The 27,883-nt window shown below is 40.1% G+C and overlaps 1 protein-coding gene across 6 annotated transcripts in view; it reads right to left on the reverse strand.

Moving 5' to 3' along the window:
* SOX6 (SRY-box transcription factor 6) overlaps positions 1–24,783 on the reverse strand; it is a 366,925-nt gene extending 342,142 nt beyond the window's left edge. For 3 of the 6 annotated variants that reach the window (XM_062000280.1, XM_062000289.1, XM_062000281.1), the window contains exons 1-3: positions 20,285–20,468; positions 18,790–18,960; positions 18,601–18,713 (exon numbers count right to left, since the gene is read on the reverse strand). The gene's annotated coding sequence lies outside the window, so the exon portion shown is untranslated. Of the gene's footprint in view, positions 1–18,600; positions 18,714–18,789; positions 18,961–20,284; positions 20,469–22,446; positions 22,501–24,278 lie in introns of those variants that run through there. The other 3 variants (XM_062000290.1, XM_062000283.1, XM_062000284.1) reach the window with 2 other exon arrangements.
* Between the last annotated feature and the right edge of the window lie 3,100 nt (positions 24,784–27,883).

Raw genomic sequence — 27,883 nt, forward strand, 5'->3', positions numbered from 1 at the left:
CTCTATTGTAATCCATCCTTAAAATACATAATGTCAGATGGTTTCCTAGTCTATGAGAAACTTCCAGGACAGTATTATCATATCTAACAGTGCTGAAGTTGCATTTGTTGAAAAGTAAAAGTATTTCCAGGCTAGTTTTGCCTCCCACCCTGCCTTCAGTCTGATATCACCTTGATTTGTTTTTTCCAGATCAAGCAAATCACTTCTTCAATCCTATACCTCATTTTCTTTTACAGGCAGTTTTGAAGAGGCACTGGCATAGAATGAGCTGTGAAACTACACCAAAGGCTCAGACTTAAAATCTTAGCAACTGGATGTTCACTATCTTTTGACCTCACAACAAGTAAGCTTCTACCTTATGTTTCCCAAATGACCAAATCTTTTTAGATTAGAAATGCCGAGCAGAAAATTACAATCATCCTTTTTAAGTTTGCATCCTATAATGCTCTCCTTACCAAAGAAAGACAGATTATCTGACTGGTGCATTTCCTTTTTCATTTGTCTGGCCCAATCTAACACAGAAAACAAAGCTGGCATGGTTAAGTGTTTTTTCATTCTCCCTGGCCAAGAGGAAACACAGTTAGAGTCACCCTAACCTACTTTTCTCTACTACTTTTGCATATGGGCACCAATTAAAATATTGAATCCGTGAGTTAAATAAGAGGTATCTCATTCAACATTAATGACAACCCCCTGCCACACGTTGCCTAAAAGTTAAAATGAATACGTTTAAAAAAAAATAGTTTTTAGTACCAACAAGAATGTTAATTGTACTAAAATGAACAATACTGAAATTGTTTGAAGACAAAATTAAATTTAATGACATTCACAAACAAACTCCTTTTAGAAAGTAACAACAGTTTTTTGAACATTAAAGAGAAGCTCATTATATCAAGACAACTCCAATGTAAAAGGCAACCCAACTTCAATCACTGCATATCTGCATGTTAATGAACTTGCTGTGTGCAGCAGGGACTGAACAGGCTAAGTAATAGGAAGACTGTCTTAAAGCATACAGTACACTTTAAAAAAAACACGCCACCTTTAATCAATGAAACACCTTTTCATTCGTACCTTAATAGCAACTGAAATGATTTCAAACGTAACACAAAGGGAAGATGATACTCTAGTAAAGGTTTCTTTAAGACATAACATTTCTTGCACATTCTTTCTGCATTCACATGCTGTCAGCATCACTGTGGCAAAGACTTTCAAGTTTCAGCAGACAGATACCGCCTAGTACAAAGTCTTTGTCATAATAATTTCATTGCAGCCCCCTGATCAAACATCTAGACAAATCTGAGACTGAAAAGTGAGAGCTAACCAGTGACCTTTGATTAGAACCACAAGCACCAGTTTTAATAAAATGCCTCATTCATTGCCTTCCACTGCCAACAAGGAAGGTGTGTTTGAGTCTGAAAAATGTAGTCAATATACCATTTACACCCATATAATGATTCCTATTATTCACAGAATTTGTGACTGTAGCAAGTGAAACACAGACATCTTAAAATAGCTAAACGAAAACATACTGACAACATTCTACCTTTAAAATATATTCAGGAGCCTGTCTCTGCCTTTCTGTTGCCTGCTGCTGGCTTTCATGTCTTGCTGATCATATTGTAATAGGGTTGGCTTTTTTCCCCCCACAAACCTTCATTTACACAATGTTTGGTTTGTTACTAGTTCTCAAAATCTATGACTGTTGGCAAAGTCCAGTTTTAAGGGGCCTTTAAATTTGTACTTCACTTAAGTAACAGTGAACCATTCAAATACGCATTTATAAAGCTACCTTTTGTATATTATATGTGAATATTTATATATTAAATTTTGAAAATTCAAATATCCTATCAAATTTTGCAGGAAGGTTGTAAAAACACTCAGCAAACCTGAGCAGTTGTTCAACACAAGTTTTGGCTTAAAAATATCCAAGTTGTTGGTCTCTAACACAGATGTCCAAGGAAATACAATTAAAATCTATTTCACATATTTGTGCTGTAGCATTTCAGGCAAGAGGACAGAAAGGGGGTCTTATCACATTTATTTCCCACTTGAAAAGAGAAAGTCTTAAGCAGGGTAATAAATATTCAAATGACTTTGCACCACTGAGCCACCATATCAAGCTAATGATCTGTAGTCTGGAGCTCTATAAAAAGAAAGCTTACTGCCTGCCGTCACCTAGAGGTGTTGCTGTAAACACTGTGGGGGAATATTCTCCTCTCAGTGTGTGTGCACGTAACTACACTTAATGTTGTTTTCAAGACAGGATATATTGCTGAGTCGGAAAACAGAAGGACAGGATGAAACAAATGCAGAAAAATGCAAGGACAAAATGAATTAAAAGAAAGTTTCTGGAGATTTAACTTAATTTCTTCTTTCACCATGCTAGGAAGGAGTGGGTTTGCATTTCAGGCCTCACTTGCATAGCCACAAACAAGAGAGATACAGATACTCATTTGTACATATGGTGGGAGCTCATGGCTAGTTAACTAAGAGCACGATGGGTGAACTACACAGCCTGCCAGAGCCTGCTGCAATCTTGAACTCACTGTAATAGAACTACTGATGTTATAAAGCAGTATGGACCATTGCTTAAGAGAGCAGTCCCCTTCAGGCAGGAAGAAAACAGGAATAAATGACAGGGTTGTTATGTCTCGCTATAGCATGGATCAAGCAGCCATATGCTCCATCAAGACCCATGAAGAAAAAGCAGCTCCAAATACATAAAGAACTACTTCTAACTGCATATGTAACGGTATAAAAAGTCATATCTTTATTACAAAATATCGCACAAGAAAAAGAGAGAGAGAAGGTCTTCAATTGAAGCACAGGCCTGGAAATAAGCCATATCTTCCAAGTTCAAATTCTGGCTAGGACCCAAACCATCTTGAAACCTTCCTGCTTCAGTTTCCCAACTGGAAAAGTGAGAATAAACATACTTGCCTACAGTATTTCTCTCTCAAGAGTGGAGGATTAATTAAACACGGTGTACTAGTATCTTGTCTATTTAGAAGCTCCAATGTCTCTTAACATCTCTAAACAGCATATTGTCTCTTACACACATTCGCTTTTTAACCTGCAAGAGAGTTCAGATATGGTTAGGTAGGTGATTTAGAGAAAAAGACAGACTGAAAGAAAAATGCATGGAAAAGGCATATAGAATCGAAAGTAAAATCCTCCAAGGTCAACATTTACATTCTTCCAAGTCTTACTCTTAAAAAAGCTCTAGCCTTCTTCTAGACCTGGAGGAACATGCTTGTCATCAGAAACCTTCAGGTATCTCTTATCAAAACCAGCAGAGCTTTAAATGACAATTAGCCTGGAAATGGATAGCAAGGGAGGGTGAAACAATTTGTCTCTCAACACAGTAACATAAGCAAGGCTTCTTCTGTGTCTGCTACAGATTCTTATAGATTGCATAGCAATCCCTGCTGCCTCAAAGATGGCTGATGGATCCTTCTTGCCTAACATATTTAGCAAGCAGTGCCTTGACAGTTTTTTGGGCTTTTAAACCAGTTGGAAGAGCCAAAGTTCTGTTCAGTTGTATAAAAATAACGTATTATCAGATTCCAACTTTTGACCTACCACAACTCCATCAAGACTGAACTACTCAACTTTACTCAAGCAGTCATTCAAAGTCTAGGACATGAATCAGCCACAGTTTCTCCCACACCAGGATACAGCTAAAGATCCCGTTCAGCCTCAGTTCTGGAAGACTGTGTACACAGGCTTTTGCAGCTTCCTTCCAGGACCTGCCTACAGTACCTCCAGTGTTTCTGGCATCTCCAAAAATGGGAACCCTTAAGTATCCACTCTCCATTGACTTTTCATTTCTAGTAGACAGCTCTAAACCAGATCTGTCGGAAACAAAAAGATTCATGACTCTGTGAATAGAAATGAGATGTTAAATAAGAATGAGAAGCTAAGACAGCTGAGACCTCTGGAACATCTAAATTACCGTTTTTGGGGCAGGGGGAAGTAAAAAAGGGGGGAAATGGATCCTTTTTATATTTCATTTGAAGAAGAAAAACAGTTCTCCATTATTATCACCATTTTTGTATCATTTTAATTAAAAAAATTAACTTCAATTTACAAGGTTGGCTCATCTTCCAAAGGACACTTTCTGAACTGTCCAAGCACACAAGTCGAAGCACAATATATATGTAAACACTTTGCAACTACAGAATCAGGCTCACAGAATTTGCTTCTGTTTACTTAAGGCCTGAATGACTCCTGAAAACATAACACATATTTAACATCCTGATTCATTATATATTTACCAATGCAAATCTGAATGGCTGAGAGAAGAAACATTATCACCATCTACTGATGCTTTCCTGATTGTATTTTTAAATTTAAACATGCAAGAAGAGACAAAGACAACTGCTCAGAAGTGGAGTCTAACAAGGCAGGAAAACCTAGTTATCTATCTGAAGCTGCCAAGGGATACTGTGTATATACCTACTACACTTATATTGACTTGGTACTTCTTATTTTCATTCTAAAACCAAAAAAGCTAGTAACAGAGTAACCTAACAGAAGGTTAGATTTCCTAAACATATTTTAGATTTAGAATAGATCTGTCTCTGTTTCCTGTTGTAAATTTTTAAACTGTTTAATATCCATTCACGTTAGACATTTTTTCAAGTTTTCACTTGCAGAAAACTAAATATAATTGCTGCTGTAATACAATATAATACTACTGTTTGTTTCTTTCCTAGAACTGCCTGGCCTTTACATGAACATTGCCACCAAAATGGAGCAAACCAGAGTGTTACGCATTAGATCTAAGTGAACTGGTAACATGATCCGTTTAGTGGCACACTTATCAAGTCAGTTATACTGCTGTTTATTTAAACAGAAATTGAAATATTAGCTGTTCAACAAACTCCAGGCATTCTATGCAGGAAATTGAAAGGACTCGAGACCTTCCTATAATGAGAGAATTTTTGACAAGTTCTTCCTAAACAGTTTCCTATTCTGAAGTACAGTAACATCTCTAATAGTCAAGAAAAAGAGAAAGAAAAAAAAAAAAACCCAAAAATGTAAAAAAGTTGCAGGAAGAAAAATGTAGCCAGGAAAACCACAGTGCAGATACACTGATAAGCATCATTACTTGAGTGTAACAAAGTCCTTTAGGTTTTGTCATTACAACCTAAATTAAAAAACAATAAAACAATAAAATAGTCAAATGAATTCCTGATAGTACACATTATTTGCTAAGAAATGTGCTTAAAACTACAATTTTACATCATACCTTTTAAAACATGGAAGATAGGAAGAGAAATCTACCTACAATCTCATGCTCTCAAGGGCATCAGAAATATTGATCAACAAATACTTTAGATACAGTAGCCAACCAGACTTTATCATGTACCTTTGTAATCACTTTGAAAATTCTCTGCAATACATAGCTCTACTACCCACGTTTTCCTTTATATATACTTTAAATGTTGTGATTTGAGATTACAGAGCAAAAGGATAATTTTGCATTCCTCTGTTGCCACCTGTCAGTGATTATTTCCTAAGGGTACTGCCACTACTCCCAGAGCTTCAACCATCCGTATGAAGGGCTGAGTTTTCATTCTGAACTAGCTGCCTCTGAATGCTCAGCCACAAAGATTTTGATTTGCTGATAGGTGTGTTGTAATGCAGGGAAAGCAAAGCAGAAGTCAAGCAATGTTATCCAAATAAACTAAAACCATTATGCCCGATCAAAGTTACCATACAGCTTGTTTTGGTCAAATAGCAAAACATAAATGGCATATCCTTCTGCAATATAAACTTCAGAATGGACCCTGAAAGCTTTTAGTGAACAGAATAGCACAAAAATAACCAAATGATCTGTTTACCTGAGCAAGAACCTCAAAATCATAGCTCTTATCCCTGGCTATATATATTTTTTAAGAAAAAAAAGTATCCCACTGCAAAGCCAAAGGTACATTCTGAATGTATTTTTTCCCATGACTGAAAGTAAGAATTAAATATATAGCACAAATTACGCTGGTTTCTTGTTTATGACTAAGCAGTACTGTTCAACTTAGCTGGTTTTTTTAGCTAGACAAGTATTACTCTATCATACATATTTCCATTTTTCACAGATGATTCAGTTGCTTGATACCAAATGGAACAAATGCCTTAGTAACGTAATCAAAATATGCAGACATGTGTTTCCAAAATTAATTTTGATATTTCCTGTCACTGAACTTGCCTCATCAGAGCTTAATAGTAATTTTATAGTTGTAACAACACTGATTTCACCACAGAAGAATCTACAAGAACATTTGAAGTTGCGCATGTTCAAGAATTATTTTTTTTTTTTGTCACGAACAACACAGCCAGTTACTTTCAAATTCCTATCATCTTCCCGTTAAGTCAGACAGAAACTGGATTCAGAATTTCCAAAGAACAATAGTTGAAATTGCAATCTACACAGAGTTACAGTTTCTCTCTTACAAAAAGATGCAAGTCTCAGAAACCACTATTAAGCTTTTGCTTGCCATTTCAGTTGCATTCTTACTTTTTAAAATGTGTATCTTGATCTCTTTAGGTAATTGGGCAATCAGTAGGAAAAAAAATGGGGCTATTACAATTATTGTTCAAGGCTTAATTTATATATACATTGCAGGGACTATACTGAATACTTATTTTATAGAAGTCCTTTTTCTCATGTTTCACATATTTTTCAGAAAACAAGCAGTTGCACAAAAATGTTAACATATGGCAATATTTTTGTGACTGCTGTAGAAATTAAAGGCAATAAAAATTGCCTTGGACAAGAAAGGACAAATAGGCCAAACCAAATAATTATTCTTGCAGCTTTCTTTAACCACTAACTCCATTTTATATGCAGTTTCCAATCTCTCATATTAAATCTGATCATATATATTTAATTCCTTTCTTAAAAATTTCAGTAGACAACTTCAGTGCTAACCTACAACTGCCCTGTCAGAAAATCTTTGATGTCACAGCATAATAGCTCCTGAAAGAACAGCACTAATACTTAATGTAACATGAAACCAGGGCCCTGCAGTGGGGCTGTCTGCTGTCAGGAACAAACAGTTTCACTTCTGTTCCCCAGAAGTGACAAGATTGAGAACTAACAGGGCAGCACCTCCTCAGTGCTACAGGAGACCTGTGCACCAGAGTCACCGGCAAATTCAACTTTATCATTTTAAATATATCCCCATTACTAAAAAACAAACAAAAAAAAACTAAATAAAAATGCCCAGCATTGCAGCCATAATTCTGAGATGTCCTCTGTATTTGTTGTAAATACACTGTTCTGATGTGAAGGCAAATTATTCCCACACTGTGTTCATGCAGAATTTCTTCCAATTTTATAGTTGTAAATAAAGATATTTGTATTGTCCAATGCACCCTAAATTATTTTCCAGAATTTATTATTTGTATGTAAAGAGACCTTTGATCTCTTCTGGTTTGAGTTTAAATTTTAAAAGTATTGCTAGACGGCCTTCAGCAGAAAACATAAGATACTTTTCTCCATTGCTAACAGGTGATTACGGGCCCACCTCTGAACTTATTATCAGATTTTACTAATGAAAACCATTACATCTGACAGAAAGCATTAGTAAGATCTGATTCTAAAAACTTACGTGGCCCTTGTTCTAAGCAGTACTGAACAGCACTTGCTCAGTGCCCCCTTCAATGGAACTAAAGGCTCTCAGGGGAGGTATAAGATAACTACAGAATCAGGCCCCATATGTCTCTGCTTTGCAGTCTATATTTTTACCCCTTTCAAAAAAATGTTTAACATTTGCATGTAACATTGCTTTACATTATACATGAGAGTACTAAGCTCCCATGGATATCAGCTCCATTGCTGGAATTATTTTCCCTCTTGGAAAGCTGACTAGTCTATTTTATAAACTAGCAATAGCTGTATTTTTAAAGTTTATAAAACCTGGCCTCTGGCTAACTTATAAACATAGGATATATTATCCTTTTGTTTGTAAAGCTTAATCCTACAACTGTCAAGCTGGATAAATCTTTAGAATAATAGTAAAAATACAAAAACACCAGTCATCATTAACAGAAAATTGAACTCAGAACGAGATAAAAATGTCAGTGGCAAATTTTTGATGTATGTGGTAGTATACAGAGAATTGGGATCATTTTTGTCATTCAGATGTCTCAAAAGCATTATTTGACCACCTAATATTAAGTCATGAAGTGATAAATGTTTTTTACAAGTATCTAAGCTTTGCCATTCTCCTTCAATGAATCTCTGCTAGTTACCAAAAACAACTGTAATGTTTTAATCACGTAGGACCTTACTGACACTGAGCTGGAAATTAGATTCTCCTTCCAGATTCAGACCACATATCCATCCAGAAGCATTAAAAACTATCTGCTCATTAATTTGCAACTCATACCATTTGTTCCCAGAACATGCTGAAATACAATAACCGTGGTACAAACACTGAGTTCAGACATTATTTACACCTTGTAGACTAAGTAGATTACACAAGAGTAAAGAATGGTACTGTAGGTAAAGTAATGCATTTGCAATCACAGGCTCTGGCAGGACCAAAACAAAAGATAACGCCAAGTTCTTCTACCTCCTCAATCGGTGCCCTAAGTACCGGTGACCACCGCTCCCTGAGCTATGCGAGATCCTCCACTTACAAATACAGCTAGGACTGCTTAAAAAGCCACTGCTCTCCCTGCTAGAACTTACTGTCCTTCCACTTAGACATTACATGGTTCGAGTTGCTTCAGCTGTGGTTTCAACTAACTGCCACACAGTGACATTACATTTGAAGCATTCACACAGTCATTTACTGCACCTCAGCTGAGAAGCAGGAAAGAAGAGCTAAACGTATTATTTCTTCTGTCCCTGCAGCTAGACGTGCAACAACATGCCTGTCTACACTCTAATCTAGGTTACATATATATACTTTTCCCTAGCTATTTTAAAGATGGAGAATAAAAAGAAAGACAAACAGCTAGCACTTAACTGTACCCCTATTCCATTTTAGTGGGAGCAAGCGATAACTCTTACAAAGAAATCCTCTTTCCTCACTAGCTTGAAAAAATGAAGTTTTGTTCCTGCTGAAGGAGAAACTGCACCCATTACCTTTGTCTGAGTTTCTTTTTTTTTTTTAATTCAGTTTATTCAGTTGATCCTTTATGATTCTTGGTCAAGAATTTAGAGACGATTATGGACAAATACATAGGTGAAAGTTGTAAAATAATATTGGGAATAATCACACAATAGCATAAAGAGGTTCTCTGGCTTCTGTAATTCTAACACCATTGAGATACTGCCAAGGTTATGTTTTGTAGCAGAGCAGGTGAGAGAAGGAAGAAAACAATTACAGCATTACCTTATGTGGGCAAGACATTTTGAGTCAAGACCAAATATCTGACAAAATTGCCTAGAGATTTCAGTTCAGGTAAAGCTTACTGCTAATTACTGCCTGAAAAACACTCTATCAGAATGACAAAGAAAAAAAAAACCCACAAAACTGGTAAAAAGCAGAGATAACTTGGAAACAGAAAAAGACATTTTAAACAAATAAAACATATCTTCAGAACTTCGTATACTAATTGTAGACAGGCATTATTAATTTCTGCAGATAAACAACATAGTTCTAAACAAGGGAAGAAATAAAATCTGAGTCAAACGTTGGTCTCCTGATCAAAAATCTTAGCAATTTCACATTAAACATAAGTTGGTTATAAAGAAAGTATTTATTTAGCATCAGTAATTATGTAAAATGAGCCATTCCCTCTAGAGATTATCCATAGCCTTCTAGACAAAACAAGCCCCAGAAGTTTTTAATCCTGACCATGTTGCGGGCTGACTATTAAACAAAGGAGCAGGTCAGTGAGGAAATTCATAAGCCAAAAAAATATATAAACCACCACTAGAGAATAAGTATTCAGTCCTCCAAAGTGCTAAGCACATTGGCCCCAATCCAACAAAGTACTTAACTACATGCTGAATTTTAAGCACATACATAGTCTCATTCCCACTGAGATTATTCACGGGCTTTAAAGCTCAGCATGTGCTTATATAGTCTGTTAAACTAGGACCAGAGCACTTGGTATCTTCCAGGACTTGAATGCTGAGTATTATCAGCTGGATCTGAAAGAGCTTAGGCAAATGAATTTCCTACCTTCCTTAGCCAGTAACTCTCAACTTCAACCTGAGGATGTGAACCATTCAGAGATTATGAGTTCAGATTACCCTTCTTCCACAACTACAAGTAAAAGAATGAGAGCTTAACAGTCATTCCTACAGTCCATTGCGGCATTTTCTTATGATTTGAGTATCATCAAAAAAAAAAAATACCCTTAGACGTAGCAAAAGGACCAAAGACCATCAGCTCCTCTGGCTGAGAAAAGGCATGTGGTGCTGAGTTTAGTTGTAAGAATCATCATTGACTGATTTATTGGGAACAAATGGCAACTACCCAATGCATCATTGGTATTTATTTTAACAGAAAAATTGTGATAAAAGGCAAACTGGTCTTGACACAGCTGATCACGTTCAATACAGCTCCAATACCAAAGAACAGGCAGCCTGTGTCTGTCAATCACTTCTGGCAAGTAAGAATCTCTTACCCAGTGATTGCCTTTACCATAGCTCTGGAATTGACCACAGGGAGATTGCAAACCAAAAGTGACCTATGAAAATCTGTGTGACACGGAGTGTGCTTTCAGAGGAGCTAAAAAGCAGAGGAGTAAAATGCAAATAAATTAATTTCTCACATCAAACAAGTAATGGCTAATGCTAAACAGCCTATTATCTGTGTGCAAAAGGGGTTGTTTGTTTTATGGTCTGCCTTTTTTAATTTCAAGGCCCTATTAATTGCAAAAAATATATAGATAGCTAGATATACATCAAGTATTTTTAAACACAAGTAAAGGCATTTTGCTAGAACCTGAATTTTAAAAAATCTTAGTAAGACACCAGCACATTAATCAAGTGAGAATTTGCATAGAGAAATTTAAAATGAACCTTTCTGAAGGTCTGAAATTGGATTCAAAACAAATTGTGAAAGACTATTTTGTGTGGTGGCTGCTGTGCCTCATTTGGACAACTATATTACATTGTGGTATAGAAACTAAATACTGAACATGCATAACTAGTTACAGAGTGACTCCACAATTACCCTACATCATGACTGCCATGATGTAGCAGCTCTGACTAGACAGAACATTGCTACAGGGAACACTGGTCTACAGCATTCACCAAGAAAAGAGTTGATGTGTACCCTGGCATAGTTTTACACGCTCAAGAATTCCAATCAAGCCACAGTAACAGATGATCCTACTAACTGGACACTCTTAGGAGAGACACTGAGGACATACGGATCCTTCCCTGGGAAGTCTCAGTGGCTCGATGATGTTTTTTATGATTAAACTTCATATTTCTTGTGTTTTCAGACAAGTGTTCCCTGTACAACGTGAGCAGGCCAGTCTGTGTCTCAGATATTTAAACATGGTGCAGTGGCCCCAGCCCAGCCTAAGATTCACAACTGGAAGACTGTAAGGCATGGTCTAGTTCCTCTAAAATAATTGTCTATCATGAGAAGTCAAATAAAATTCTCATTAAATTACAAGAACTGCACAATCTTTCCAGAAAGATTAGAACATAGGAAAACTATTTTCTCCCTTTTACACAACAGAATATTCCCAGCTCTGGAGGTTATAAATCCCAGTTGTCAACAGCTGTTCCTTTAGTACTCCCACTCTAAGCTCAATTAATATCCCATTTAATTGTGAGTGGCAGAAATGCTGATTTTGATATCTCATCCTTGGTTTCTTGGAAAGAGGAAGAGTATAGGTGAAGAAGGAGAATAGAGTAATTAAGCGTGCCTTGAAAGGCTGCCTCCACTACTGCTAATCTGCCCCCACACATCCTAGTTTTTTCATGTCTCTTTGCTTCTCACTCTGTTCTTTTTCTTTCTTCTCCCCCTCTCATTTCCTCTCATTCAAGTAATCTCCCTCCCTTTTTATCCACAGAAACTACTTCTGGTTCTAGAGCACCTATTTCACTTTTGCTTTGTTTTTAGCTAGTCTCAAACTTTCATCACTAACAAGATCAAAAAAGCTACCCCTTTTCCACTCACAACTATTTTAAAGACATAAAATACAATTTAATTTCACATTCAACATTCAGACCACAAAATGGTGTGTAAGTGTATTGGGATTACTAATTTATACTGATAATTCAGAATCTGTAAAGCCTTCCAACAGTATTTGCCAGCAATCAGTGGTTAGAAAGATCAGTAAAACACAAAAATGTTTAAGATTCACGCTAAATATTTAGTCTGATCATGTAAATAATATTTATGTCAATATATTTGTTAAAAAATTACCAAAATTATCAAATCAACTCACTCAAACCTTTTCCAGAAGCCTACTTTTTCAAAGACACCAAGGACAGATAACTTGTGTCCCAAAGGATTCACTGTGAACAACTCAATGAACAGCAGAAAAGGAATATTGAGCTCAGTCTTGAGCACAGTAAGCACTAAAGGGGACTTTTCTTGACCACCGCATGTTATCTTCTTTAAAAACGACAGCATTAAGCCATCTACATAGAGAAGTTTTAATAATTTAAATATATCAAGACATTAACAAATACTGAGTACAGATGTTCTCTATGAACGTTCAACAGCAATAAGAGCATTGGTTACTATGCAGTTCAATACATTCACTCTTCACTTCCATCTTTGTCCTTTCATATCCCTTCCTTTCCCCTTCCTCTCCCTTTGTTTTTTCATCCCTTTTTCTCTCTCACACACTTTCATGAAGGCCCAATTCAGCACAGTGTAGAATGGGCAGAGCACTGCAACAGCTGCTGTTCCAGCTACAACAGTGAGTGGATTTAATTTTTTTTTGGAAGTGGCAGCTTTAAAGTTTGGGAGAGCTGTTTAAATTGAATATGTAATAACTCTACTGAGGATTTGGACTTCAGCTACACTCAATAGGAGTGCTTCATTACCTACTTGTGGGAATGCCACTTGTTTGTGATGAGGTCACAGCCTCCCGGTGATAAATTCCATATCTGCTGTTTAGCCCGGTCAGCTGAAAACAAACTAGCAGATGCCATGCTGATTTGCATCCAGTTGCTATCAATACTAAAGAGACAATATGTGAAAGACAGGAAGTATCATGTAGGAGCCACACTTAGACAGCATGCAGGGAAGTAAATGTTCACCTTCTTTATCTAATCTTCCCATGTTAAATTACTGAAATAGAAAGTCCTCTCCAAGAGGAATACAGTAATGAAAATCAATTTGGGTCTGAATTTGCCTCTTACTGGTTTATTTGTTATCCTAGGCATTTCTGTGCCACTTTGACTGAAAAAATAAAATAAAAGACATTTTTAAATCCATCAGAAGTAGAATCAGCAACAGCTTATGCCTTGAAGTTTACACTTCTGTAAGAAATCACTCTTACACATGATTCAGCAAAACAATTTCCTTCTGTTCCTTTTGGTTTTGGTCACGTTACACAACATACTCACATCATGAAAGACTGAATTCAATCTGTCCAAGGAAGGTCTTCATAAATTAGAAACTCCAGCTAATCCTCAGAAATTATTCTTTAGGTCCCTCAACTACTTTCTCTCTCCAATCAACATTTTCCCTTTCCCTGAAAAAACTACATATATAAAACCACTCGGAGCATTCGAAGCCTTTCACTTTTACACCATCATCTTGACTTTGGGTCTGTAATTCAATCCCATTCCACCAGTGTTGCACAACGGGGTTTTCAAATCAACTGTTAATGTACACATCCATTCACCCCATAAAATATATGGCAGTAGATCTGTATTAAAATACAAGCCAATGTATCTCCACTACCCCTGCTAATTAGAGTTTCTGTTACATTCTTAAAATAGACTCTACCAACTGAATCGTTGTTGTTAAGAAGCAATGGTGAAGATTAAAATAATGAGACTTTTCATTGACTGGGGTGCAAAAAAAAAAAAAGGAATCACAAGGAAAGGCTGTTTACACAAGCAAGGAAAAAAAAAGAGAAAACTTTTTCAGCTTTCACCAAAGGCTGAGGGAAGATCTGCAAAGCAGGGAACTGCTTGAATATGCAGTAAACATAGTACCCTGAAGTCTAGGTAGAGCATTGTGGGTGAGCACAGAGACACACTTGAACTGACTCCACCATGTCCGTATGAGTTCTCGTAGGGAGGCAGCAAAGGGTGAAAAGTTAGAGGGATTGTTGCACCTAATAGGTGCTACCTGAAACTTGCCATCCCTCAAAGCACCCTGCATATGGTGCAGAAGGCTAAAGGCATGATAACACATAAGCTAACATATCCCCAACCTCAGTAAGGCCTTCTTGAAGAATAAAGGGAGCCTGTTAGTTATTTATTTACCTGCAGTAGCAATATAGTTGTGAAGTAGAAAGGCCAATAGCATCTGCTTTCCGAGCCTAAAGAGGACAGATGCCAGAACAGCCAACAATAGCACATTCTTCCACCTTCAGGCAGCAAGGTGATTGCCAATTCAGCACTTCAAATCTAGACAGAAACACGCTTTTTTTTCTCTGGCAGATATGCTAAGAGGTCTGTAACTTGGGGTATTCTAAAAGTGATCAAAACACATAAATAACATCACTAGGAAGAGTACAAAAGATCTGTTGTGCTACTGCTCAGCAGAAATGAGAATGTTTCATCTTACTCCTTTTTCTAGAACATTAGGCGGCAATACCTTTATTTCTTGAGTGTTTTTTTCATGTTTTTCCACCTCATAACACTTCTCTAAACTCCTCACAGCCTGGGTAGCTGTCATCCTGTGCCGATATTGGTTAACTATCTTCCAGCTCATGAAATCAAGATGAAAATCTGATCATAACTAACTTTCTCTGACATGAGTAAAAATATTCCATCATTACTTCCAAAGAGAAATACCACAGGTACCATAATTTCTATGTGGAAAGAACAGGTCGTATAATGGGAACCAGAGCCAATAGAAGGCAACCAAAAAGTATGAAAGAGTTTTCATACAATTCATCTTTGACCTTTTGGACAAGCAATGAGAACAGATGTAGACAGCAGAATATAAGAACATAGGCATGTAAATTAGAGGTGAACATAAAAATCCCAATCATAGGCACTACCATAACAAAAACACTACTAAAAAATAGATTTAAATATGTCTGCTTACGTACATAAAAAATGTTCACATGCACATCTACATACGCTTGCACTAAAGGTTGAATAAAGTACATTCTTACTGTAATGGCCTACATGAATCCCTCATGAATCCCTCAGCGGTAGAAGAATATTGAAAGGATCTGCCCTCAGCAGATCAGGTGTGACTGAAAGAAAAAACAAAACATACAGCCACAGTTTCCTTCTTTACAGAAGGTCAGCAGCCAGAGTTGTCACATGCTGCATATCCCACACCAAAAAGCCACTGGAAGATTAGATATGGAGGGACAGTTGATCTAATATACACTTTACATTAGATGAGTTTCTGTTAAATGCATCCTAAAGCCATAAGCAACATTATGTAGATAAACCTGATTCCACCCTAACTGAAATCAAGTTATTTTCTACAGCGAACCCAACGCAAACAGGGCCTTCACATACAATCTCCCTCCCAGCAGTCATGGAAAGACCTTTCCATTGAATCCAGAAGGAACGGCATCATGTCTTAAGGAATGCCCCTGTGGCTAGAGTAAAATGGCATCCTTCCACTGGCAGATGAGAATCTGACAAACGATATCAAAATATTCCCCTGAAATAGCTGAATATCCAAATATCATATACATTAAACCACTCAAAATGTTCATTCTAATAATAATAATCCAGTCAGGCATATGGCACTCCTTTTATCCAGAAAGCTCCCACCATGTCATTCATTACCCAGTTCCACCTATTACTTCAATTGCTGGACTTGGTACTTCTGAGGTAAAATGCTGCCAGTGTCCTTAGCACACTACTCTACTGCATTTAGGAAAGGAAGTAAGGATTAACTGAGTCAGTTAAAGCTATAAGAAGAATGCAGACGGGCAACTACATCCTATCTTAGCTGGAATCAGGCCATGACATTGAGGTTAACCCCCCCACACTTGTGCAAAAATACCACAGGTTTTTGTTAACCACTAATGGTCAGGAACTCAGTAGAACAAGCCCATCTACAATAATAATACAGATATAAAAAGCATGCAGAACAATCTCTGAAAGTGTGATACTGTAGCTCAAACTACTCACATATTCATGGACCAATTGTATCTAAAACTAGACAAAATGAAGCAAGATTGTAAGCCATAATACAATCCTTTCACAGTACAAACATCTGTGTAAATACCAAGGCTTCATAAAAGTTTCACCTCAATATTTTTAGAGCATTAATGGACAGAGCCTCTGCAGAACACGTATCTATGAGTAATGAGGACGTTTGCAGTACTCACTGCCTCCTCCGCACTGGGACACTGACCAACACAGTTTATGAAGTAAACAATTCAACAGCAGCCTTTCCGGAACAGCTCCTTACCAGGGCAATCTACTCAGGAATTAAAGTCACATTTATTCCAGAAAAGACTATCCAGATAGGGAGCTCTCCACAATAGTTTACTTCAAATCTCCCACACTGTCAGATCCTTGGAATAATGTATTCATTCTCCTTTTGTGTAACAGTTAGTTGGAATTAGTAAATACATATTGTTCCAGCACATGCATTTAATTTGCCATAACGTATGGTAAAAAAAAAAAATCACACCATCTCAATAAATCTAAAAACATATTAGCATTTCTGTTTCTAATACAAGATATTTCAAGCAAGTAGTAAAATTTCAGTGGTATATGGAAGGGGTCTTAGAGAAACACACAAAAAAATATGACTATAAACAAGCCATCATTCTGGTAAGAGGAAATACAAACAACCAGAATAAAAATAGTTGATGCACAAAAGCCATAATGAGGGGGTTGCACAAAAAATAACTTCTACTTTGAATGGTTTGGATGAAATACAAATTATCCACAGAAAAGTGTGGACTGGCATAAATGTTTGTACAAAATTATAAGTGTATTTCTAGAAGTATGCAAGAGACAACCGCCTGCATGCTGCACAAGGTCCCAACAACGCACTGCGTAAGTGCTAGTGCACCGAGTCCAAACCACTGCATTTTAATTACTATGCAGCCTCAGATATATTGCCTTTGATATGGAAATGTTCTTGTTCTCTCATCTTCACATACGGTCTCATGCACAGAAATCTTTATCTGATTCATAAAAAATAAACTAGAATCCAATCTCTACACCTGACCTCAGTGCTTAGAAGTTTTTTACTAAGCATGGTGTCACTATAAAAAGAATGGGTAATATTGGTGTAAAGTTAGATATTTGGAGCAATGATGTGAAGGATTTGCAGTTAGGAATCAAATCAATACCGCACCTCTGAGGTTTCAGAATTTCCTGTTGCCTTATGTCAGTCTACCAGTGACTGAAGAAACAATTGACTGTACATCTTTCTGTCTAGCTTAAGAAGAAAGAAAACAATATTTAAATGACAGTCTGTCTTACCACCGATAGAAAAGATGCAGCTTAGTCATTTGCTGTATGAAAGAGGTTCTGACACAGAATAAATCACTAACAACAAACTTTCTGGCTTTAAAAAAAATCCCAAACTTTATGTCACATTTTGGTGCGTATTTTAAATGTAAGCACTACAAAGTTCAGATGGGAAGAAGGAAAATGCTTTCCAAGCTTTACTTTATCAAACAGATAAAACAAACATAAAGGATACTTGAAAAACAAATCCAGTACTTTTCTACATCTTATATTAATATTCTGCTTGTAAGAAGGCTAAAAAATGTTGCTTTGACAAATTCCACTAGTCATTCAGAAAAAAACATTAAATATTCAGATCCATTTAGATAATTCTACTCGCTCTACAGAATCACAGTCTCTTTTTATAACAAATATGAACTGTGTAACCTCTCTATAGAAGACAATGATCCATCTGTAAATAATTTTGTTGCAGGTTATCTGGTTTTTATCACTTCTAGTACCTGTCTGTTCCTGATATGATACCCTTAAACATGTTAACTTGATGGAATGTTTTGCCTAACTTCAAAAAAAAAAAAACATTGATGGAGAGATATTTATTCTCCATGGTAGAAAATGAATTACTCTGATTAATCTAGTTTACCAATATATCTAACTTTATATTGCTCTTTCCAATTCCCAAAGCTTAAGAAATATTCGATTAAGCTAATTTCCAAGCAATGACTTTCAAACTTGGCATAGTACTCTTTCTTCTTAATTTAAGGACACAAAACAGTAAACAAAAAAAAACTGATACAAGCATTTTAAAATATACAAAAGGAGGAACAAAATGTCTGTGTACTGATTCTTGTTCCTTTAAGACAAAATCCATTTTTCAGGTTCCTGTTGTACTAATTGAAAGAGAATTATTTAAAACTTCACTGAATACTTGAATATACGATGGGTATGTGTAGCAGTTTCACCAGTGCCAACGAACTCCAGACTTTCTGAAAGACAGTAAACTAAAAATTGGCAGGAAATCTCTTTACAATGATGTCACAAATATTTGTTGTTGCCACAGAATAATGTTTTAAAAGAACACCTACTTCTGTGCTGAAAAGGCTTTGGGAACATGTAATTATCCAGTTTTATCACTGTAGAAATCGGCTGCTTTCCAGAAAATGAGTCTCGAATCTCTCCCTTCTGCGCAGAACTACATCTAAATAAACAGACACGTATTTCATAGACACATCACACTAGTCCAGTACACAACTTTACTAAGGACAGGACTTTACCATATTTTGTTGTTTTCACAATATAATGTCATGGTCTGTAATGATGCATCAATAAATACTGTGGGAGGATCGCGTCTAAAAAATTCTGTAGAGCTCATATAAAATAAAAGGAAAACCAGTTTCTGTGGTTTGGTAACAAGTCCCTTTAAGTTCCCATTCTTGCTGTTCTACCTAAGGGAAAAATAGAAAATGGCATAAATTAAAATTGCACCAAACAGACACTGAAAGAGATGAATAGAAATCAGCTTACTAAGGCACAAACTCTAAATGTGCACCTTTGTGTTTGGCTGCTACTTGACAAGTAAGCCATGTGTGAGCTACGGAACACATCAGAAAGCAGTACCTCTCTCACAGGTTCTAACATCACGCAGAAACGTTTCAAAGCTGTCTCTGTGATTTACTCTATTATCTGAAATGTTTTAAAAATACGTCATTGTATCACTTCAGTTGATACAGCTTATATATATACAAACACCCATATTGACATAACTCTTAAAACATTAGGCATTACACACAATCTCTGCCAAACCAGTCCACTGATCTTTACAGTCACACTATAAAAAAAGAAGTATACATCACCCCATTGTATGGGATATAAAGAAAAGTGTGTCACAGCTTCTCTTTCCTAAGTAATTTTTGTTCTGTGAATAAATAAATAAATAAACAAGTGGAAGACTTTTAAGTGTGATCTGTACACTTTTAAGAGGGAAATCAAACCAACTGTAAAAGATTAACGGATGTGCTTCCTGAAGTGGTGTCTCCCAAGGTGATTACAGTCTTTAGCAGATATAAGGTAATGACTAAAGAAACTTTCTAATGCTCACTGAGATAAAATATATTTGAGTTTGCTATTATCATGCAAAGCTCTGGCCTTTATTACAAGATATACCAAGGCCTCCAACAACTGAGATATATGTCGCTACTTTAAACTAAAAATATGATCCAAGATGCAAAAAACACATCCAAAGGGATCTTTTTCCCCATTGAGCAAAAGAAGTTCAGTTGGAAGTGACCGCACACTGTTGTCCACATATTAAAACCACTGGCTAGGGAACAGGCACTGGCAGTTCCCACTTGTGAACAAAATCAAATTGACAAGTGAAGGCAACTCACTTTGGACATCAATTATTTTCTACAAGTCAGGCACCAGTAGGCTTACAAAGGAAATTTATGGGCTCCACTTTGTTTCTCTTCTCACTTTCACCAACATGTAAACACACAAAGGAAAAAATGAAGCAGAATTACATAAGTTCAGCAGAGAATCAGTAACGTGCAGGGAGAGACGGCCATCTGTCTCATTCGCTTGACGCTACGTGTTATACACATGGCACTAGTGTGCACCCTGCGATCTAGCAGGAAAGGGAACTAAGTGAGCTTTGAAGCAGCCCAGCTGAGTCTCCCATCAGTACTGAAACAGAGTAGTGAACTGCATGGAAGACAGAAAATAATGCATTTTGGCAGAGGGTGCGAGATTGCAGACCAAAGGGCCTCTTACATTCTCGTCGCTGAATGAATTAAAGTTCTAGGGGAGGAATCCGGAGAAATCAGAATGAGCGAAACGAAAAGTATGACAGGAGAAAAGGCGCCAGGAACCGTAAATCCGAGGACAGCGTGGAGGCACGCCAGCGAACGGAGACCGTGGCCCGGCGGCGGCTCCGGCTGCCCCTGGCTGCTCCGGCTGCCACGGGAGCGAGACCCTTCCTGCCAGCTGCTGCAGCTCCGCGGGGCGCGGAGGGCCCGGCCAGCCCCCCGCCGCGGGGAGGGAGCTGGCGGCACGGGTCGCCGCGGCGGCCGAGGCGCTGCGGTGGGACAGCCCGGGGGCCCCTGGCTGCCCCAGCCTGCGGCAGCGGGGAACTCGCCCCAGACCCGCAGCGCGGCCGGAGGAGAACTGCGCCCCACCGGGGCTGCCGCCGGGCCTTGGCCTCCGCGCCCCACCCCCGGCGGCGGGAGCCCGGCGGCGGCCAGGGCAGCGGCCCGGGGAGCGGCGCTGGGAGCGGTGCCCGGGGCTCACCTTCCCCTCCCCCCGGAGAAGGGCGCTTCCAAATGGCTTTGCAGGCGAGGCCGGCCAGGCTGCGCTTGGTGCGCCGAGTCCAAGTGCAGTGCCTGGTCTGGTTTCCGTATATTCTTTGGCTTTTAATAGCTAGCTGAGGAAAAAAGAAAGCATTATTGTTTTCTTTTTTCCTTCTCTCATTGCCTATTCTAAATTTGACTCCAAAGTTTAAGCAGTTGAATTGGCTAATTCTGAATACAGTCTATTGAGAGACCAGCCACAGCAGTATATCCCTGTATAGCAATAGATACAATGTGCTGAATTGGCAGTCTAATTATAAATGTGGCATTTGGACCTCCTTTCAGACCCAGTGCCACCTTACCTTATGAGGGAACTTCAACTACAGCAACTGTTCAAAACAAAATGCCATTACAGGATCAGCTTCACCCAACACTGGAACCAGCCAGGGGATTGTTTTACAAACAGCCTTTCTCACTTAGCACAAGAATGTATTATAAGGAAAAGTTACGGATAGTGCAGAGTCTGAAGAAAACACATATGTAGTTTCTGCCAGGTGTGGAGCGACTTCAAACTGCAACATACTCCAAATGACCTCATTATTTTCCTTTAAATGTACTCACTATAAATAGATTATTTCTTAGTTTTACTAGAAAGAGCTGGTAGGTACACTTGGGTGTTTATATTCTTAGTATAGTGTGTTGTGAGCACAGAAACACGCAAAACAGCCTGGCTCAAAACAAAAACCTGCAAAAAGATCTTGCCATAGAACCATAGTGTGCTGAAAAAAGTTTTTTAACCTTTCTTTTCCAGGGAAATATTTGTTTATAATGGCAGATTACATGCACATATCTCACATTCATTCTTATTATTTACTTTATGGTATAATGGCTTAATTAAATGAGTGGGCACAAGAACGTCAATAAAACAAGTCAAGTCAAGTCGAACTCTCAAAACAGGTTTCAAAATTACTCCATTACACGAATACAGAAAGGGAAATTCGTTAATTTTTGGACTCCAAATCTTGTTTGGGGACTGGAATAAAACTGTACTTCGGCCCTCACGGTCAGCACTGAAGATGGAAATATCAAAAATACTAAAACGAGGGTAAAAGAAAACTGTAGGAACAAAGTGCTGCTCGTGTGCCGAAGGCTATTTAAATTAGCTTAATAAACATACACCTTATCTACAAACAGCAGGCGAAGATATATTACTTTATCACAGAAAGTTTCACCGTCTATGTTTTTGGGAACCACCCCTAGGACAGAACTAATCTGTCGTCCCCAGGCTCCCACCGGGCTGACTTTCCTTACAGCCCCCCCGCTGCTCAGACACACCACTAATTGTCTTTTCACATTGCCACTTTCACTCCTTCCCGTCATTTAAAAGGAAAAAAAAACCAAAACAACAACCACCGAGCACCACCGTGAAAGGGTCCGCTCCGCAGCCAGACAAGACAGCAATCAGACCGATCTGATCGCTCCTCTGCCTGCCCCCGAGGCCCTGCTCTGCTGCAGCACGCAGCCCCGCTGCAGAGCGGGTTCGCTGCTCCCCGCTGCTCAGCACGACTGGGGAAGGGAGCTGGGGAGCTCTCCCGGCAGAGGAGCAACTCTCTGGCTGCTCAGTTATTAGTGCACGCGTGGAAGTACCTGCTCACATCACGCCTATATGTTCTCCCTCACGTTATCTACACACGGCCGCGCTCCCGCAGGGGCGACCCCTCCGCCGGTCCACGCGTGCATGCATTACACGAGCGGGCTCGGCGGCAGCGGCCGTGCCCGCTCCGCCCCAGAGCAGGGCATGCCGCCGAGGCACACTCATTAGCTCCCACTGGTGATTCCTTTCAGGATCATGAATGGAACAATTGTCAAAAAACTGCGGGAAAAAAAAACAAGCCCCGAGACTATTATATACAGACACAGCTTGTGTGCGCGCATGTGACAGTTGCCGGCAACTCAGATTTGTTCATAAACTCTTCAGCATTATCTGAGATAAAACATTAAATTGCTTATACGGTTAAAGAGGTTTCTCATCCCCAATCAAAACCCAAACCGCTTCGAAGGCAGGGAAAGTCAGGAAGAGAAGAAGCTTTCCACCAGACACACCTTGCCTCACTCGGATCCTACGGCAGCGGCTGTAAACAGCTGCGTTAGCTGGTTGCAACTGTCACTATTTTATTTTAAAAGAAGAGTAATAGTAAGGGAAATACTTCCTGAAAACTTACTTTGCATTTAGTTTAGGCACTATTCTTTTTTTCAGCTCGCAAAGGAAGCCGTTTTGTCCAGGTTAGGTATTGTCTACTTATGGATCAGCCTCTGGCTAAGGCTTTATTTTAATTTATGGCTTATGCATTCTTTTAAGGTCGATTTGCATGACCTCCGGCAAAGAGCTAAGGCAGCAAGAAAGCCCAAGTCCAATGTTGCCACAAAGCGGCACGCATCTCCCCTGTCCCGGGTGTAAACGCAGCTCTCTGATGATGGACTGCTTTCTTTCTCCCTCCTCATGTATTACAAATTAGGATGCGATATCAATTTTTAAGTTTTCACTATAACTTTATCCAAAGCCTGTGCTCGGGGAGATAAGAGCCGTAGCTCCTCGGGACAGTGCCGCGGCGTGGCCGCATGCCGAATTGCCGCCTCCGCTCCCGCCGCTCGGTTCCTCCCTGCTCGGCGGCCGGCACTCATTTGTGGCCAACTTCAAAGCAGTCATCCACCTCAAACTTAACGGAGGGTTTACAAGCACTACTGAACTCCCTTCGCCTTTCCCCATCGCGTGTCTTTTGGGGTTAGCCGTGAAGAGAAACCCACGCGAGCCCTTCGGAGCAATGACAGCAGCGCTCCGCTCCCAAAGATTTATTTCGGATTTTATTTTTCCTCTCTCTCTTTCTCCCTCTCGTGTTAGTTCCTTACGTACAATATCTTCCCGCACCATGTGTTCGCCTGCCGTGGGTGATCTTAAAATACAACGCTGATCTGTCACTACATTTTAAAATAAACTCTACTCGGGAAGGATGAGAAAGTGTTGTGATTTCAAGGAACTGGGGTCCCTTAACGTCTCGGAAGCCTCAGGATTCAAACAGCCCCGGAAACTCGCAGGGGGACGAGACTATAGCTACTTTTTCCTAAAGAAGGGGGGGGGGGGCAAGGAAAACAAAACAAAACAATAAAAAAAACCAAACACTACCACCCTCGTGGTATAAAAGTAAATAGTCGTGCAGGGGGAGGCGGGGGAAGGGGTGAATTCAGAGGAGAAAGAGGGGAAAAAAAAAAGCTAAACAACAGATCTACCTCCGGACGCTGCTGCTTCACTCTACTGCAACTAATAACCCATTAGAGACAGCGCAGGGGGAACCGGATTCTCTCCTGCAAAGCGACATAAATCCAGCGAAACCCCATTAAACCGCCGCCACCGAGCCACGCAGCACTACACACCACAGCAAACAACAGGTATACAACACAACAGGGCTTTCTTTCCTGGTTACCTCCTCGGGATCCAGTGTGGCACAAAGCACTGGGAGAGCTTCCTTTTTTTTTTTTTTTGCAACGCGCTTCGGTAATTTTCATTAAAAAAAAAAAAAAAGAAAAAAAAAGGGGAGGGGGGAAGGAGGTGAGAAGGGAGAGAGAAAGAGGGATAAATGGGTAGTAATTCGGTAAAATAAAATAAAAGAAATGAACTAGAGTCTGCTGGTGTTTCTCCGGGCCATGGATGTGCAGGATCCCGATCGTTAGAAGTTTGCGGATGGGTTGCCTGGAGATTTGGTTACAATCAGGTTCATTATTATTTTTTTTTCCCTCCTGAAACAAGTGAAGGCGATGGTTACTGCTGTCAATCTTGGCAATCAATGTGAGCGGCCATGTCGTAAGTATTCAAAGCATTTCCCGTCGTGCAACATCAGAAAGTGAGTGGCCAGGGCATTGATCTGAGGAAGGCAAAAGGAGGCAGGGCTCCCCCGCCCAGACAGCACAGGCAAGATGAGACAACACAGAGAGGGAGAGGGGGGGGGGAAGAGAGAGAGAGAGAGAGACTGAGAGCAAGCGGGCAAAGCAACAACTGCAGAGAAAGTGAGCACAAAACAGAAAGTGAAATCACCCCGGGCTGCCAGCCGCATCCCCGCGAAGCTATCACCACTCACATTGCTGTTAGACAAATGAAACCTTAAACCTCTCTCCTCTAATGACCACTGATTGCCCGGAGTGGTGAGGAAAGGTACTAGAAAGTTACTGGGGAGGGGGTGCGAGGGCGGGGCTGCGAGGGCGGGCGGGGGCCGGAAAAGGAGGAGGGGGAGCGGGGGGGCCCCGGGAGAGCCGGCTCGCGGGGCCGGGGCTGCGCGGGGGGAGCGGCGTGTTACGCGCCGGCCCTCCCCCGCCCGCCACGGCGCTTCCCGGGGAGTGCGTGGGGAGGCACACGCCGGCAGTCCTGCCGGGCTCCTGCTCGCCAGCACAGAACAACAACAACAAAAGGAAAACGGTCGAGAGACACGGGCAGGACGTGGGAAGGACGGGCTGGTGGGGAAGCGGGCTGGGAAGGAAAGCACTCAGCGAGCGCTTACTGTCAGATGATAAATGGGACTCTCAGGAGCCCGATCCCACAGCACGGCCGGGTTAAAAGACAGATGAAATGTAAAGTATAAGTTGTGCGAGAGCTGGGAGTCCGGCTACAGGAACCCAGGAAAGAGGAGAAGGCACTCGGAGCAGTGCCCACGGAGTCCACGAGCTATTCAGTGATGCGTTCATCAAGAAGGTGGAAGGTGAGCACAGTTGAAAGGGAAAGACAGGTATAGCCAGAGAAAAAAAAACGATCTGGAACGCACTTGAGTTGAAGTTGGGACTCTCATGGCGACGACTAGAGATTTTAGCAGCGGCAATATGTAAATCTCTCCTTGCCTACCAAAAGGCAACAGATAGGGACTTGAATATCAGCTTGAACACCAATTTAGGAACTCACGCTCCCTTGGAAGTGCTAATAGCGAGGGGGAAATCTGGGAGAAAGAAGGGAAAACTATGAGGAGCTGAGGAGAAGAATCAGCCAGTGGTACAAAGTACTTCAAAACCAAGAAAGTATCTCTGCTGTATTTCTACATGCCAAAGGTAAACATAAAAGAGTCTTTCAGACTGTCAGGGGCCCGCAGATCAGGTGGGCAAACAGCACTGCAAAGCTAACGTCTCCCGCTTTTGATATTATTCACACCTAGGCTAAACTGTTGTTAAGATGGGAGTGCGGAAAGCAACCTCAAGCCCACAAAATGAGAGGGAGAGGAAAGTTGTTGATTCATCCCTGTATTTTTGGCACTTTCTCCCCATTTTCCAGAAGGCGCCTGGAACAGTTAGTAACAGAGAAACTTTTTAATTTTAAAATAGCTTCATAACTTATAGAGGCCAAAAAGATGAGGAGAAAGGCTGGTCTCGCTTTCCTCCTCTCTCAAGCAGAAATGTGTGGAGTAGGTTAGCCCCAGAAGCATACTCAGACCCACTGTGGGTGAACCTTTCTTCATAGAGACGTGCTGAAAATTGAGTATTAACTTGATGGCACGGGACTGATCTGATCTGGCTCTAGTTCACTTTGTTAACAAGCTGTAAAACTCGACACACCACTGGCGTCGTGCACATTACATCCTCTGCCTTGCTCTCCGAAGTACTACCCTCCTTCTCGAGTCGAGCCCAGGGAAAATGAGTTTTAAGTCAAAACCTTTTGGAATAGCAGACCTATTTTATACCGTAGTTTTGATAATTCCACTGCAATAAACGGAGCAATCGAGTCCTATTCGGCAAGCAGCAAACACCTAGAAACAGAACTTTAGAAATATCTAGTAAAGTTTTATCATCAAATTACCTGGCTGAGGGCATAATAACTAATTTCCACGCATTCTTTGCATTTTAATAAAATATACTTTAAAAATGAAATTCGGAGACGGGGTAAATTGGAAGATTGTAAGTACTGAGCTTGTATTCACCTGCGCTCAGCTAACTCAAAATATTCACCTTGCTGCAGTTACCTGGGCTGTGGATTTAACAACAGGAAACGGCTTTCTTTCCACATATTGCTATGTCCTTTTTAACATGTAAGAATTGTAAGAATTCTCGTGATTGGTCCCTAACACTTCTCTGTAACACATTTAAACCTTCTGCAAGTAAAGGAAACACCTTGACGTTTTGTGTAACTAGTAGCTTTGGCGCGCTAAAATGAGCCCTGCAAGAAAAGACATGCAATCAGAACATAAGGACAAACCATCCTTCCCGAGTTTGCAACCCTATCCATTTGTTACTGCAAGTTTTTTTTTCTTTCGAGAAACAAACAGGAAAAAAATAGCAACCCGACACCCCTCAAACGTAGCGTCCTCTTTATGATGTACGAAGCGGTAACGGGACAAGAGATAATGAAGGCATCAGATAAATCTAACCGCCCACTTAGCTCCAAATTGGGGGAGCTTCTCGCTGCACTCCCGAATATCCTCTGTAGAGACTGACTCTGGGCTGGGGCAGGACCCCGCAGCGATGCGCCCACGGTCCCCGGCGGAGCGCAGTCGTGCTCTCCAGCTTGTTGCTTCCCTGTGTGATCAATTAAGTTACAGATGTAACACACAGTGCCAGAACTACAACTTCTCCGCGGTAGCAAAAGAGGGCTCCTTGGGCATTGTATGCAAATAGGCGTGTATGTGCGCAGCGCAGGAGTAATTGTGGGTCCCTCTTTGTTTGCATAAGTGAACACCCGCCGTGAGATACGTATACACGTGCCGAGAAACAAGAAAAGTCTTTTACTTTGAGCGTTACCATACGTTTAGAGACCGCGTTTTAAGTAACTTCCCTTGCTTTTGCTTCATTAAAGCTAAATCCAGACAGAGCAGGCAGCTGTTCAGGAGGGATGCTGAACTGCTGTGGGTCCTGGCAGAGAGAAGGGACGGGAGGCGCTCGGTTCACGTCGGGGCACTTACCTGTTCACAGCTGTCACTGCGTTTTGCGCCGTCTCTCTCATTAAATACGTTAAAGTAAAGCAATATTCAACAAGCGAAGGAAGCTGCCTGTATGTTAAGTGTTATATACTACGTCTTTTAACATGACGAGAAAACCTACAACTCCTGTAGAGTTGATG

Source organism: Colius striatus, chromosome 7 (genome assembly GCF_028858725.1).
Source record: "Colius striatus isolate bColStr4 chromosome 7, bColStr4.1.hap1, whole genome shotgun sequence".
NCBI lineage: Eukaryota > Metazoa > Chordata > Aves > Coliiformes > Coliidae > Colius > Colius striatus.